Raw genomic sequence first — 16,256 nt, forward strand, 5'->3', positions numbered from 1 at the left:
TCATTCCTTACCTTATCAGTCCACCTAATTTTCAACATTCGTCTACAGCACCACATCTCAAATGCTTCGATTCTCTTCTCTCACCAACTGAAAACGTCTGGTCAATGGTGGCCGAGGAACTGGCTCGTCACAATACGCCAGTCACTACTCTTGATGAACTGTGGTATCGTGAAGCTGCATGGGCAACTGTACCTGTACACGCTACCCAAGCTCTGTTTGACTCAATGCCCAGGCGTACCAAGGCCGTTATTACGGCCAGAGGTGGTTGTTCTGGGTATTGATTTCTCAGGATCTATGCACCCAAATTGCGTGAAAGTGTAGTCACATATCAGTTCTAGTACAATATATTTGTCCAATGAATACTCGTGTATCATCTGCATTTCTTCTTGGTGTAGCAATTTTAATGGTCAGTAGTGTATTTACGAAATCTGAAGGTGAGGTGTGTGTAGGAAAATTTATATAAAAATGAAGTTTATGCAGTGAGTTCACGGATAAGATTTGATAATGGGCAACATGTATACAGTTGCCACACAACAATCGTGAGTGAAGGAGAAATAAAATTTGACGCCGTCTTCTGCCACGAACTTTGCGCTGATTTGCAGAGGACAGATATAGATGTAGATAGGCCAACGGTTAAAATACAAGGACTGAGAATGACCTGCGGCACAGGTTTCGCCCTGAACGCGTGTGGCGGAGTTACACAACTGCCTCCAGCGCCACTGGCTGCCTCCCTCCCTGCGTCCCACGTGACGCGTTGCTCTCTGCAATGAGACATCCGCTGTGAGGCGCCAGCGGTAGGCAGTAGCGACGGCGTCTGGCACCTCTCCAGCAGCGGGCTGCGGCTAGGATAACACCTGCTGCCCTGTCCCACAGACCCGCGGCCAGCTGCCACAGGCGCTTCTGCCGTAAGTAAGCTCTGCACTACTTACCTACAAACATCGCACGCCCACAAATATCTACGCCGCAGCTACTGTAATATCATCATGATCATCGTCATCTAGGGTTAGGCCTTTTGAACTGTTCCGTATCAGAAGTGTTCACACCTTCTCTTTTGCGGACGTCTTCCGTTTTTCTTTCCGGTTTATGCAGCATTGCAGTTTTGTTATCCTATTATTAGACGTACGTTGGACATGGTCTTCGCAATTTAGTCTGTATTTTTCAGTTATAATACTAATGGGTTCTACATTTAGTTCTTGTCTAATATGGTATTTCTTCTGTAGTTCAGTAATGGATATCACACTACAAGGAGGAAGAATTCACATCTCTTGATGATTCGATTAGTCGTAGTTGATCTGATGTCAGGATCCAACATTCACTACCATACAACAGCATAGCAAGACGGTTACTATAGAAAGTTTAATTAACGTTTCTTTCGGTACGTTATGTTTCAATGTACGTTTTATGTTCCACAGAAATGTCTGACTAGTCACTTTTAGTTCTACATCATCTGACTCGGAAAATGTAAAAATGCAACATAGCTTGATAATTTTTACTTATGGACCGTCTAACAGCAACTGAATAAAACACAATTTTAGTGCCATACGCGTTTCGCCTTTATTTTCTGCAAGGCATCATCAGTGGCAGGTTGCGTGGACAATATCTTACATATTACACCCCTGTTGCATTTTTGGTGTTGTTCTTCTTCTTATGAATGCCAATTTTTGGTGTTTTTGCCCACATGCCACAGCACTATGAACTGAACGCTTGGTTCAATGCAATGTTTTGGCGAAACGCGTATGGCACTAACATTGTGTTTTATTCAGTTGCTGTCAGACGGTCCATAAGTAAAAATTATCAATATACCGTAATATTACACGCAACTGACGAAGACAGGACTACAAAAGTTGAAGATTCAACATAGCTATTTAAACTCTGTTACTTGTTATTTGTTCATCTAGAACAATTTTGGCTCTTATGGGTAACTATCTTTGGAATGCTATTACTTTTGTTTTATCTGTCGTTATTCTCAGTCCTTATTTAACAGTATTTTCACTCTGCTTAGGTCCTACAGTTTTAATCCTTTCTTCCGTAGCGATACTGCTAACCGGAGGGGCCCGGTTTCGACCACCAGCCGGGTCGAAGATTTTCTCCGCTGTTGTCCTTATGTTCCTATCGTCATAGCTTACATTCCACTGTCGAGACAGCAATACGGGCACATTTAGAAATTTAGAAAATTAAATAAAAACGCCTTTAGTATTTTATCCATCTTCAGCAACCAGTTGCATAAAGGAAATTTAATATCTTTACCGGTTCCTGGCACTTGGTGCCCTACTTCAGAATGTTACACCCGTCGCAAATAATACAATAGATGTACCTTATGATGAAAGGCATTAAATTTCTATACTGCAGCTGACTGCTTATCACTTTGTTAAAAAAAAACTATTTTTCAGCTTGTTCTATTATACGCTGACGATCAACAAATAGAAGGATCATGAAATTAAAATTCTCGCTTTTTCATGTATCTTTTAGTACAATCAAACACCGTAATGATATCGTCAACAATATAAACAATGGAAAGAATGAGGAACAGTGATTAATATTTTATTATCCCTTCATTAATATCGGCAGGTTCTCTTCTATTCTTTATAGTACGATTCCATATTTTATTATCCGTGTACTATGAATCGACATAATCAGATGTGCTGGAACTCCCATTTACGTCAGCGATTTCCGTAACTTTTTCCGTTATACCTTGTCAAGTGCCTTTTAAAAATCGATAAAAGTGGAAGTTAGTAATCTGAAGTCTCTTCTTTTCTCAATTATGAGGGCCAAAGTGAAAATAAATCAGAACACAAACTACCTTTTCTAAAGTCATGTTGTACTTCGAATATACGTGCTTCCACTATAAGTATTAATCTCTTGTTTATAATTTTAACGCACAATTTGTAAGAGGAATTTAGCAGACAGAGTGTGTGTTCACCTACGCTGTGAACCAGAATTCACCGATAAACTCTTAGAGTAGGTAGTCCGGAACAAAATAAGAAAAAATTAACTAGTAAACATGGACTCTAAAATGCTTTTATTAAGAGCTGTGAGCACCAGTGGAAGAATCGTGTTTCTCAGTAGCGGAGATGGACAGGCGATCGTAGCTCTTAAAGTATGCAGTTTTGAATGCATGTTTACTTGTCGATTTTTTCTTCTTTTAGTCCATATTATCACCTCTGAAAGTTTGTCGATGGAGGTCTGGTTCATCATGCATATCTGACCAGCATGTACTGTTGTTGAAGACTGACACAAATGCCACTGCGTACATTCGCACATGATAGAGTGAATTTTTCCTGCAAATACTGTGCATGTGTGTGTTCGAGGTTGTAAGTTAACAGCTCTCCAAATGTTTTCCATGGGTAAATTTGATTACAATAACATTTGTCCGCAGCATAAGCTTAGTGCTAAAATTATTTAATTCAAGTCTGTTGCATTCGTGGATTCGGTAGGAGATAAGTGACTTTTTGGAGGAAGTTCCAAGTAATGTGGGAACTAAGCTATGGCAACAAAGGTTTCGTTAAACAATAGTGTGTGATATTTTCTGTACTAGTAATCGCCAACTCTTTTATCTGTTCAGGCAATTATTTGCAATGTTTTGATTCGACAGGATCACAATAAGAGTTTATCAAGGTCACACAGAACTACCTTAATTCAAGAAAAATGAAGTGCATTGAAGAACAGTAATATTAATGAGTAAGATATTAACATAAATTTGTTAATTGCTTGTAGGAAATGGGGATATTGTCAATCATCCCCTCTTTCCTAGCCGAGTGTTCAGCCTTCAGGAAAGACAGTTAACCAACCTCATTACGGACTTTAGTCGCTGTCGTTCTTTCGTCAGCTATGAATATTTTGCATGTCTACAAAAATCAGTTTCTCTTAAAAAAAGTATGTTATGCGACCTGCCATGAAACAGGGACATCGTTAGGATTACGAAGATTCCAGCACGTTCGAATCTACATGAACATTCAGCTGTGGAGAAGATCTGTCTCCGATGGATGACGCAGAACGCATTTTCAGCATCGAAAGAGGAGCCGAAACCAGGAACTGAGTATGTCCCGTGTGACCAGGGATCAATTGTTTCGGGCTTCCAAGGTGAACCGAAACCGACAAAATTGCTTTGTCTGCGAAGCATATCCGATAAAATGATCGGCTGTTTCTCTGGTTACACGGGAAATGTCGCGACCAAACTGTCGCACTTCAAGGCAACCTAGACCTCGTCTTAAGACGGAAAAACCAGCTTGACACTGTTAAAGACCAAATTAAATTATCATAAAAATGTGATTGGTCGCTGTTTTGTAACCTTTCAACATAATATTAAAAGTAATTTCTAATAACACGCGTAGCAGACTACAGCACGCGGTGTTATCCTTCTAGACAGGAATCAAATTGTTAGTGTCTCTATATGCTACGTGCGAGAAGCTGCTTATTCCAGATAGAGCCTCGGTCTCCGCATAAACATCGTTGTGCAGACAACTGTTCCAACCTGGTCGCGACCATTTCAACAGAGGATCCAAGTGCTGAAGAGCAAGCAACAATTGGTTTGCCATAAGTCATCCATGTTATCAGGAAAACCAACAGTAAATGTGTCATCAATCTTCTGAATGTCAATGCCACCTCTCACCCAAATCATCTAACAGTTTATTATTTGATAAGCTTTTCATAATATGGGCTACACTCAGGTAATAATGTATGGTTGAAATTTCCGCCATTTGACTGTGCGGTCAAATGGCGTAAATTTCATTCTAGCAATTCATTATTTGATGGAGAAAATCTTCGAATTAATGTCTCATTGTCAGTATTCACCTGATTTCTCGTCCAACGACTTCTTAGAATTTCTTCGATCGCGAAATTTGAAGACGAATGTGTTGACAAACAGTGAGACGATATGGATCAAAAATGTACTTTTTTCATTGTTTTTGTAAAAAGTTAACAGGTGGTAATAAAGTGGTGGCACAATAGCGAACAACAGATTGGTGCAGCGCTATAATGTTCTTACTTTATCTTTCAGCACTTATACGCGACATTTTTATTACTAAAGGCTATACTTTAACTTCCCGTCGAGGTCTATGTCATTCGCTACTACCGGCCTTTAATTTCCTGAGGCATATGACTCCAGCATTAATGGCCTGAAAATATCCCGCTTGAATGAACAAAGAGCGCGATTTGACTACTGTTGATGAAATATGTGGTAGTGAGCGAACTTTCATATCGCAACTAAATACTTGCGGTATATAAAAGGGCCGTAAATATGTGTTAAAGTAAGTTCTCCAAGCACCCTAATACAACTTGTAACCGGGGATGCGTCTTTTCTTACAGAACAGACTCGTGCAATGCAGATGGGACTGCATTTTGTATGGCCTAATGCCTAATAACAAAAGAATGGGTTGTTGAAACGTAATCTCTCGAAATCTTCATGGCTGCAACACGCGTTTCGAAGAAAAAATTAGTAAATGTTTCCTCAGGTGAAGGGAACTTTTAGTGCCATGCGTTGTTCTGAACGCATATCGTTCGCAACTGCAAATACTCAGCGGAAAGGCTAAACGAACGCGAGTGCCACTGGCTCCAATAGTTCGTAAACTTAAGAATGATTTAGGGAGAACATAACACCTTTCAGATTTCAAGTTAATTTCAAGTGTTATTTCAAATAAATGTGGAAATTTCTGAACAATAGATACTAATCTGCACAATCACACCACGGAGTTGAGAATATACCACGCATTCACGAAAGCGGTATAGAACTCTACGTGTTTCAAAATCACCATACCAGTATTAAACGAGTGGGAAACTAAACGAAATTTGGCCTGTAACCACCAATTATTTTATTAAAGACCGATAGTGATCCTTTCATAGAGAAAATCTCAATCGGAACAAAGAAAAATAACATTACTCACATAGTCACACAACTCCATCTGGAAAACCACCTAAAATTAATCACGCCAATACAGGGCAAGCATGCAACATTCTCAACAAAATTATTGTAAGTTGCGGTTGAGTAATACCCATCTCAAATAATTCACAAGATAATATGTCTCAAGTTTAAGTCAGTCATCGTCGGGCAACTCAGTGTAATCATCGTCTGCAAGTACGAGCGTAGCGAGGAAGGAAAAAGAGAAAGTCTAATTTGTCCGTACAAACAAAAGCCGTTGAACTTGAATCTGTCTAACAATCTGACTGGTTGACAAGGCTCTGCCGTTAAAATATCTCTTGCAGATATGCTGCATAACCAAAGATAAGTCTGTGCCAGCAGGCAAAATAATGGACAATGTAGATTCTGCATCATGCAAGTGCCTCGCAATTCGCTGAGTGTAATATGACATGAAAAAGTTTATAACAGACGACTTTCAAGTTAGACAATGAATGTGGTAGGAAATCAGCTGTGGTGTGTTGAGAGGAACTACTTCGTCATTCGCTACAAGTGTTTTAGGAGAATTACAGAGAGCAGAACAGAAACAAAAGGTGTGGTGGAACGGGAATTCGAACTATACTCCCACCTTCACATTTTGCAATGGGAGGGAGGTTTTGGTGTATTATTTGCGGGAATTCTTACATTGTTCTATTGTACAAGAAGATAGATATGACGTGCGGAGGCAAGGAGCGATGTCTGTAATTGATATGAAACGCATTTAGAATTTCCCGACTACTCAAAAAACGGCGGCGACCCTAAACACTCACGTCACGTGGGTGGGGCATTCCCTGAGGCACCTAGGCTGCTGTCGCGCTTAGTTAAACTGATGTAACTGATACAGAAGTGAGGAGACGCAGGCAATATTGTTAAGAAGCTGTCATCTAAATAACTCGTGCATTCCTTTGTTGTCGAAGGCTTTCTAGTTAATGTATCACGAGTTCTGAAAAGCGATTCTTCAATTACTAAGTCTTTTACGGCCATCTGCTTCGACTGTAGGGGTCACCGCTGATGCTTGTTGATTCCATGTGTGTTCTCTTACGTGCTTTATTGCTTCATTTGATACTTATTCCGGTGTCGGGTCTCGACCATTGGACGCTATACCTTTCTCTTCTTGTATCTTCTCTTTTTCCTTGTTCTCCGTTTTGCTTCTCCTTGCATCTTTCATCTGTCTGTTGTCTCTTGTTTCTCACTTGTTTTCTTCGTACCTTAATTTATTTTTTTCTGCCGGACCTCTCTTTCATTTAGGTGTTGATTCTGCGCTGCACCTTTTGTAAGTAGTTTTCCTGTAACTTAGAGGGTGTCATTTCTGTACTTTTTCGATTTAAATTAAATTTTCAGCTTCGTATTTTCATTTATATGCTAAGTAACGTATTTTGCACTTATAGCCTTCAGCAGCAGATGATTCTAACATCTAGTCCTTTTGCTTTAGCTGGAACGACAACAGCCAACTTCAGTATATAATACAATCCCGTCTTGGTACAACATCTTGACCAATGAGTTGGGCACTGCGAGGAATATGTAATTGGAGAATTCTCCAGTTTGGAAAACATATTTCTCTGGTGTTGTAAGAATCACAACAGTATTGACTACATGGTGTTCTGGGTATGTCCTATACTGTAAAGTGTTTCATCGAAGAACACCAACTACTTCTCTTCTAATCGATGCCGCAGTTCCAAATGACTATCGCCAACACTTCTGTGTTTGTACCGATAGCAATGTGTTACAGATGTACAGTATAATTTCCAGAGTAGAGAGTGAAGACATGAAAACTGACGAAGATTGAATCAGTTTGAAGTTCCAAGACCAGAGTAAACAGCCAGAGAGCAGCTCCTAGGAAGTTACGTCGGGAATAGGGCATTGTCACTAATTTTGATAGAAAAAAATTCGTAAGAGGGATTCTATATCTAATGTTACAGGGAAGGCAGCCGTGCTTCTGGACATGGCTGCTGTATCGTAAGACGTCGTGAAGCGTTTCAAACAACGGTGCCACCGGGTCTATATTCACTTCCAACGGAACACAAGGAAGTTGTACCACTAAGTTTCGTAGTTAGTGCCACTGGCTCAACAACGTATGGACTACCAAAATATGTAGCCATCATAGTAGGTGTTCACGTGTCTCACTACAATCACTGCATGAAAAATTCAGTACAGTTTGCAGATATCTCCTGAACAACAAAAACTTTAACTTGGAATCTGAAACTTGCGGGTAAGCAAACAGATAGCTGTCACCGAAGCCTGATGACAGAAGTTACAGAGAGGTTGAGCTGACGCGGCTGAAGGCCCCGGCACGTCAGTAGAGAAGGCTACTTGCTGCATGTCCAGCCTCGACAATGCTGCCAGAGCTGCTATAACGTTGACGCTTCGAAGTATGGAGGATGGACTGTCACAGTAGTTATCTGGATTACCATACATCTGGGCCTGGAACCACGCCACTCCCTTTGCGTACGTGAGTCAAATGATACCCTGTCATAACAAAGATGGGACGAGCAGCCATAAATACCGACCGTTCCAGCTATGCAGAGCCTGTCACCGCATGCAGACAGCTCCCAGAGGTACTACACGACGGCCGTCGACGTGATGTGTATGACCGTCCTACGTCTACCAGACGCCAGCTTGATGCGGCCGCGAAGTGCCTTCCAACTGGGGGGACCATCTGCCGGTTGACTTCTACCGACTTCAGGACGCCTGCGAGGGAGTACATGATTCACAGTAGTGCCTGAAGCCGGCGCTATACTCGCAAAGGCGCTGTCAACATAACTTCATCTCTTCTGTCCCCTCCCTGGCGAGGCGGCTCTGAGAGCTGACCGTCTCCTGAGACGTGCTGAGCTAAGCACACATCATCATCTGGCGCCAGTCTGCGTCCATGGTCACTGACCGCAGCAAGACATTTCCGCTGCTGTACACAGTGAACAAATGACGCCAGTCTGCGTCCATGGTCACTGACCGCAGCAAGACATTTCCGCTGCTGTACACAGTGAACAAATGACGCCAGTCTGCGTCCATGGTCACTGACCACAGCAAGACATTTCCGCTGCTGTACACAGTGAACAAATGACGCCAGTCTGCGTCCATGGTCACAGACCGCAGCAAGACATTTCCGCTGCTGTACACAGTGAACAAATGACGCCAGTCTGCGTCCATGGTCACAGACCGCAGCAAGACATTTCCGCTGCTGTACACAGTGAACAAATGACGCCAGTCTGCGTCCATGGTCACTGACCGCACCAAGACATTTCCGCTGCTGTACACAGTGAACAAATGACGCCAGTCTGCGTCCATGGTCACTGACCGCAGCAAGACATTTCCGCTGCTGTACACAGTGAACAAATGACGCCAGTCTGCGTCCATGGTCACTGACCGCAGCAAGACATTTCCGCTGCTGTACACAGTGACCAAATGACCCCAGTCTGCGTCCATGGTCACTGACCGCAGCAAGACATTTCCGCAGCTGTACACAGTGAACAAATGACGCCAGTCTGCGTCCATGGTCACTGACCGCAGCAAGACATTTCCGCTGCTGTACACAGTGAACAAATGACGCCAGTCTGCGTCCATGGTCACTGACCGCAGAAAGACATTTCCGCTGCTGTACACAGTGAACAAATGCCAGTCTGCGTCCATGGTCACTGACCGCAGCAAGACATTTCCGCTGCTGTACACAGTGAACAAATGACGCCAGTCTGCGTCCATGGTCATTGACCGCAGCAAGACATTTCAGCTGCTGTACACAGTGAACAAATGCCAGTCTGCGTCCATGGTCACTGACCGCAGCAAGACATTTCCGCTGCTGTACACAGTGAACAAATGACGCCAGTCTGCGTCCATGGTCACTGACCGCAGCAAGACATTTCCGCTGCTGTACACAGTGAACAAATGACGCCAGTCTGCGTCCATGGTCACTGACCGAAGCAAGACATTTCCGCTGCTGTACACAGTGAACAAATGACGCCAGTCTGCGTCCATGGTCACTGACCGCAGCAAGACATTTCCGCTGCTGTACACAGTGAACAAATGACGCCAGTCTGCGTCCATGGTCACTGACCGCAGCAAGACATTTCCGCTGCTGTACACAGTGAACAAATGACGCCAGTCTGCGTCCATGGTCACTGACCGCAGCAAGACATTTCCGCTGCTGTACACAGTGAACAAATGACGCCAGTCTGCGTCCATGGTCACTGACCGCAGCAAGACATTTCCGCTGCTGTACACAGTGAACAAATGTCGCCAGTCTGCGTCCATGGTCACTGACCCCAGCAAGACATTTCCGCTGCTGTACACAGGGAACAAATGATGTCTTACTTTTAATGGCTTCAGTGACTTAAAAGCGGTCGTCCAAGTGGCTCTACGAACCTGCTACCCTCCCAATGTTCCCGCCTCGTCACCGTAACCTGAAGTGTGATAAACAAACACTTCAGTCATCCTGGCCTCGTTGACCAACAACATACTGATGAGTTTTGTAGTTCCACTGTTCACTAGAATTACTTTTAAAGAGCAAGAGCAACATTTTGGAAGTCGTATGTTAAGCTTGTTTTGTCGTTGCTAAACAGCTACGCAGCTGCTCCTGGATGATAACTACTATAAGCATGTTAATGGAGTTCCAATGGGTTCGCCTCGGTCACCTGCTGTGGCGAGTTTCCATGTGGAGGAATTTGAAGAAATCCCACTAAAGACAGCGAAACACTTCTACAGATATGTAGACGCTACGTTGTGTGACAGGAATTCTGTCGACAAATTCCTCGACTAACTACAAAATGCTCGTAGGAACATCAGTTTCTCCGTGGAAGTTCGAAGTCGACATGCAGAAGAAATCTGACGATATTCTGGGAAGTGGATGTACAGAAGACCCACTGATACAAACCTATATCTGCCAGCAGCCAGGGCAGCAGATTTCGTACCTCACGACGCTCGTACACAGGGAGAAGACTATGGGTAACGAGGACAGCCCAGCGATAAATCGTCTGGGAAAGGCCTCTGCTTCCGATGGCTGCAGTAGGAAAGAAGGTGCTGAGGATATCGAGAAGTAGAAACGACAGCAAAGAAAGAAAACTGAATTGCCTTCTTATCATTGCTGCCACAGAAACCACTAGAATCGGCCTAGCTCAAAACAAAGAAAAGGAGCAAGTCCACTTTTCGACCACCTACGAAGTTAAGAAATCTTTTGAACAGCAGGAAAGATAAGCTGGACTTTCAAATTTCTGAAGTATTTCGGATTTCTCGTGGGTGTAGAAAGTCGTACATCGAGAAGATACACTGCTGCGTCTCTTTACGATGCACTGAAAGTGTACGAAACGTAAAATTCGCTGTGGAAGGAGAATCAGCACTCGCTGGGCACAGATTAAAAAAGGAGAAAACTTTAAATATCGAAAAATCAACTGTTATCTGCCCAGCACGTGGTCTGGATTAACGATACAATACGACTAACACCGAATCTCCTTAATCGGGATAAGTTGCTACTCAGCTACGTTGATTAGTAGCTGTAAGACGGGAGCGACAGCATTCTGCGTTGCTTGAACGGTGGTCTACGGCGTGTTGCGCTGCCGGCCACGTAAACACAGAGCCGAGCTCCATTAGACGGCCAGTCGCTGTGGCCGAGCGGTTCTAGGCCCTTCAGTCCGGAACCGCGCTGCTGCTACGGTCGCAGGTTCGAATCCTGCTTCGGGCATGGATGTGTGTGATGTCCTTAGGTTAGTTAGGTTTAAGTAGTTCTAAGTCTAGGGGACTGATGACTTCAGATGTTAAGTCCCATAGCGCTTAGAGCCATTTGAGCCACTGAATCTATTAGACAGTTCGTGACCATGGTCTCGAGCACTACACCGTACGTTGCAATGGACCTATTAACCGCTGTAGTAATGACCATCACAATGGCGCATTGGCTTAAATGCCACCAAAAGTCATACCCTGGTTATCACAAACGACACAGATTCTGTAAGTCCAACTCTTCGACGAGCCAAACCAATGGACCGACCTAGTGCAATTTCTTGAAGGCATCCTTTACATGTTATTTACTTGACAACGGGTCCAAGATACTAGAAGCAGAACATCGCAGCAGCTCGGGATACTGTATCCCATGCTTAACGGAAAGTCTGATTCTCAGCGGCCTCACAATCTCCAGAATGTTCGTGCACCTAAGAAGCCCCCCCCCCCCCCCCCCTCCTTTTAAAGTGACCCTGAGAGTTCATGTAAGGTTATGAACCTGGTTTCTCCCCTGAAATATACCCTCAGATACTGAACATGACTCATAAATAACGCAGTTGTCAAGTTTCACAGATAAAGCGCAAATAAAAGGGAAGGTTTATCGGAAGTATCATAGGAGAAATTTACATTAGCATATTGATTGCAAACCTCGTATTATCCCCAGTCAAAATATACGAAATTGTGTCCCATAGACTCAAATTGTACAGGAAAATATGTTTGTCATTTGTTACTGACACTGCCTAAGAAACTGAAAAACTAGGAGCTTGTTTGGTGGTAGTAATAATTTCCGATGATGTCTTCGGCGCTACATTTCTCGAAGCACTACATTTACCTGAATTGGCGAAGAGTTCTTACGGAAGTTAATTGCAAGTGCTGCTTATTTATACAAGGTGATTCAGCTGTCCCTACCTAAGGATTTTATGCAATCCGGAACGCGTTCAAAGACCACACGAGAGATTTTCATATTAGTCCAGTACAACAAATGCACAGAACCTATTTGTAAGAATTTTAAGTAATTAGATTTTTTTAAGAAAAACGCATTTGAAGTTTACTTTTCAAGTTTTTCTTTAACAGTTCAAAAATTATGGTTCATTTTTCTGGAGGGTTAACAGTTAATACATAGCGAGCAAGAGAATATGAAAATCTTGGACGTGTTATTTCAAGACACACGGACTGCATAAAACCCATAAGTAGGGGCAGCTGAATAGCACTGTGTATCGTAGCACCTGAAGAGATGATACTATAGGTGAACGGAGCACGTTTTTATGAAGAAATCTGAAGTACTTGAGTATAGTGCTATGTGCACATGGCGGAGTTCATGAAGAAATGAAGAGATGTGACGTAATAAATTCGCGAGGACCGAACGTATGATAAATAAAGTACAATGTTCGAATAGTCATACTGAACATCTACATGTGCCCGATTAAACCGTCTAACCTACCCTTTGAATCATCGTAAAAAGTATTCAGAAATAAACTTACACACTTTGAAACATGATCTTACTAGGGAGGGAAACTGTAAGTCACTTGAATTTACGGATGGTTAACTAAAAAACGGATACTCGTCACCACATGTTCGGATGAGATCGAAAGCGGAATGAAAGGCACAGCATTTTCCATGATAAGGCCGAATACATAAGACAGTGTGAAAAGGACACAGTTCCACACATCAACAACGCACGCATTATTTCAAATCACGTGAATACAAACCGAATGTTCGATGCATGCTGCAACCTCACTATTTGCTGAAAGTTGCTGTTCGAACGCACACAAACGCACAAGTCAAACATGATTAAACTGCGCGAGGCGTACGACTGAAAAATACGCGCTCTGCACTCTGACTGACCGGCACTGGTCAAAGTTTCCACGTCTCCCTAAGAGAGACCTGTCCATCCCTGTTGCAAAGATGTATCGTTCCAGCAGACAGAGTCGGTTGACTTATTTGTGGCGTGATTATGAAAGAGGCTCACGTTACAGCTGCCGTCTTTCAAGCTGTCATGGAATATGCCAGCGACGTGTGGGGAAACGCCGCTAGGACATACGAAAGGAGACTCCAAACCATAAGGAGTCCACTCCTTGAGCCGAGGAGGATTTTACACGTCCCGGCCAATTTCACAGCACGCTACTTGCATGAAGTCGCAGAGAAGCTGCTCCTCGAGGGATTTAACAAGAAAGCTGAGAAATTCTACAGGCAGACGAGGTGGTCCACGAACCCACTTATCCGGCAGCTTGACGTCAGAGACCGCCGCCAGAGGCCAGTGTCCCTACTAAGTGGATAATAAAGCCAAGCTCCCTGCAAATTCAGATGACATGCAAATTATGAGACAGTCTCCAAATGTTGCTCTCAGCTGATATTAACAGCAAATGCCATAAGGTAAACACTGCACCTTAATCTCTCAACGAAGTTAGAAGAATGCGAATGACGCAAAATCCGGTCTTACGCCAGAAGATATAAGTAGGGAACATGCCTTCCGAAACATCGCGGACACACTACGGATTGATGCGGAAACAAACCAGGAAAGCCTCCTGAAATGATAATTAAATCAAGACCTTAAGCTGTCGACATCAACGGGGACAGTTGAAAATGTGTTCCCCGAGCGGGACTCGAACCCGGGATATCATGTTTACATGGCAGACGCTCTATCTTTTTTTTTAAAAAAATCTTGTTTTGTTCTTTTTCGTCCGTTGTATCTGCTCAGGGCGGATGTCGCAAGACACCCGTTTCAGTTCGTCCTTTATCCATTAAGTCAGTTTTTTTATTACAGAGGGCAGCAAACCTTCTGACCGAACACGCTGAGCTACCGTGCCGGCATTAGCTGAGCCACCGAGGACACAGAGGATATTGCGACTACAGGGATTAATTCCTTACAATGTATGCTCTGCATTCCCGTGGAAGGGCCTTGCATTCCTCCATCAGGGCGGTTGACAAGAGCCGGATGGTCGCAGACTTGCTACAACACGTCTCGTCAACGCATTGTACACATGATCGTTGGGATTTAAGTAGGGGGGAATGGCAGACCAATCCATTCGCCAAACATTCTCTCCTTTCAAGAATTCCTCCACCTATTGTTCGATATTGTCGCACATTGTTATCCATAAAAATTAATTAAGGGCTGAATTTACTCCTGAAAAGACACACATGGCGAAAAAATTCACTGTCACAGTTAAGTTGGCCAATGAGAATACCGTGTCGAGGTGTATGGAGGTCAGTGTGTCCATGTAGTACTGTGCCTCCCGACGCTGTAACATTTCCAACACAAAAATGATCATGCCGGTACATTCAATGGTCAACGATGCTTTGACGCTTTCACTTCCTTATGTACGTCTTTTCAGGAGTGTGTTCGGCCATGACGTCATTTTTGTGGTGACAATGCGCGACCGCGTCGAATATTGCAGGTGCAGCAGATGTAAGAACGAGAATATGTTCGGCGAAACGTGTGTGGGGCCTTTTCCGTCGATTCAAATCCCATCGGTTGCGTGTAGCACGTGATGTGGAGAAGTACAGCAGCACTTCCACTTGCGCCATCCATCAGATCTCAACCACGCTGCTGGAGGAACGGAATGCCCTAACACAAGAACTGCTTACAAACATTGTGGTCAGCAGGGTAGCTCGTTGCAGAGTATGCACTGCCGTCTGTGGTGACCATCATAAATCGCAGTGACTTCAGTCTATTTATTCACTTTGATTTAAAGTGCATTCATGTTCGTGTCGTTGCGTATTTCCTTCAGTTAACTTCTGTACTATAGTGTAGTAGGTGTTTGTGTGTAAGGTCCAGGTTTCATGAAGTTACCGTATTTGGCGCAGTACAGCTTATGGTGTGGTAACCTTACGACTGTCCTAGTATACCTCTCCGGAAGTATCAGTTTACTCCTTCGGGTATTTGACGTCCATTGGGGAAGCACTGTGTTAGGAATATCCACACATATATATGGTTCTGTAATTTCAGCCTCATATAATTACACTACTGGCTATTAAAATTGCTACACCACGAAGATGACGTGCTACAGACGCAAAATTTAACCAACAGGAAGAAGATGCTGTGATATGCAAATGATTAGCTTTTCAGAGCATTCACACAAGGTTGGCACCGGTGACGAAACCTACAACGTGCTGACATGAGGAAAGTTTCCAACTGATTTCTCATACACAAACAGCAGTTGACCGGTATTGCCTGGTGAAACGTTGTTGTGATGCCTCGTGTAAGGAAGAGAAATTGCTTACCATCACGTTTCCGACTTTGATAAAGGTCGGATTGTAGCCTATCACGATTGCGGTTTATCTTATCGTGACATTGCTGCTGACGTTGGTCGAGATCCAATGACTGTTAGCAGAATATGGAATCGGTGGGTTCAGGAGGGTAATACGGAACGCTGTGCTGGATCCCAGCGGCCTCGTATCACTAGCAGTCGAGATGACAGGAATCTTATCCGCATGGCTGTAACGGATCGTGCAGCCACGTCTCGATGTCTGAGTGAACAGATGGGGACGTTTGCAAGACAACAACCATCTGCTCGAACAGGTCGACGACGTTTGCAGCAGCATGGACTATCAGCTCGGAGACCATGGCTGCGGTTACCCTTGACGCTGCATCACAGACAGGAGCGCCTGCGATGGTGCAACGACGAACCTGGGTGCACGAATGGCAAAAGGTCGTTTTTTCGGATGAATC

At 43.6% G+C, this 16,256-nt stretch overlaps 1 protein-coding gene across 2 annotated transcripts in view; it reads left to right on the forward strand.

Moving 5' to 3' along the window:
- The window catches only part of LOC126419091 (aquaporin-like), a 355,970-nt gene that overhangs the window by 206,231 nt on the left and 133,483 nt on the right, over window positions 1-16,256 (forward strand). Inside the window, exon 1 of one of the 2 annotated variants that reach the window (XM_050086187.1) lies at window positions 788-905. The exons of the other annotated variant lie outside the window; for it this stretch is intronic. The gene's annotated coding sequence lies outside the window, so the exon portion shown is untranslated. Of the gene's footprint in view, window positions 1-787; window positions 906-16,256 lie in introns of those variants that run through there. 2 annotated transcript variants of the gene reach the window in all.

Source organism: Schistocerca serialis, chromosome 9 (genome assembly GCF_023864345.2).
Source record: "Schistocerca serialis cubense isolate TAMUIC-IGC-003099 chromosome 9, iqSchSeri2.2, whole genome shotgun sequence".
NCBI lineage: Eukaryota > Metazoa > Arthropoda > Insecta > Orthoptera > Acrididae > Schistocerca > Schistocerca serialis.